Raw genomic sequence first — 1175 nt, 5'->3', positions numbered from 1 at the left:
TTATGTATTTTGGGTCACTGATGAACGCTACGAAAATGGAAAGTTGGAGAAATTAACTATTTTGGCTAATCAGTAAATAACGGATGTTGTGCTGCAATGCACCATGGGATTTCAGTGTTTTGGAATTTTGAATGCTGTTATTGTGGTTCATGTTAGTTTAACAGTATTGTTAGTGTTATTGATTTATTGTGTGTTGAATTGGTTTAGTCAGTTTAGTTATGTCTCATGTTGTCTTTACCATGAGTGAGTTAATTTTCATATTTCTGGTACCATGAATGAAAACTGCAGTGCATTTGATGTCCTACGCTACCGTCTCTGTTTCTGTCTGTCTAAAATTAGAAGCACTTGCTTGTGGCAGAATGTGGGAAACACAAAATGCTGTGCGTGTGTATGTTTTTACCTTCAATCACAGAGAAACTGTGAAGAGCTGACATTCGCCGTTTGGTATACTTATATATTTTGGGTCAGGGCCCCTTCACACACAGTGCGAATATGTACAACTCACGACAACTCATGGTGACACAGCTCGTATGAGCGAACCATGAAACATCGTGCTGACAGGCAGGCATGCACAATCCTGGTGCGACGGTTCGTGCATGCAATGGTGTCCTTTGAGCAGGAACACAATGTGAGCAGCTGCACCACATGGCACTGCTGATGTGGAGAACAATAGAATAGAAACCAGGTGTGTAATTATCACTGGGTTGATATAAATAACACATAAAAGGGGACGCAATACAGAACCCCACGTTTTAAATAACCCTGGTTTAAAAAAAGGTCACTTACAGGATCCAAACCTGTAAGCTCTGATTACCAGACAGAAACTTTACCACTGTGCTACCATCGCTGGCTTGTAATCAGTGTGTAAAAATGCCTGAAATCATGACATGGTTGAGGTGTGCTGTGTGCCTTACATATTTGTGTGACTGCTGACAGCTCAATAAAAAGTATTATAAAGTGTCCTTTAAAAATGAGTTAATAATAATAATACATTTTTTTTCTATGCATTCCTAATGATCATCATGTGACCACCCAGAATTCCATGGTAACCCCTTGCGCCCCTTGTTGAGAACCATCACATGAAAGGGAATTTGTCCAGATATATAACTGCAGTAGTTTTTCGGACTGTATCTCTTGGCAGGTGGGAACAGCACCAGCTGCTCTCGAAACCTGTT

The sequence above is a fragment of the Thalassophryne amazonica genome, chromosome 8, assembly GCF_902500255.1.
Source record: "Thalassophryne amazonica chromosome 8, fThaAma1.1, whole genome shotgun sequence".
Lineage (NCBI taxonomy): Eukaryota > Metazoa > Chordata > Actinopteri > Batrachoidiformes > Batrachoididae > Thalassophryne > Thalassophryne amazonica.
This window is presented reverse-complemented; position numbering follows the sequence as displayed.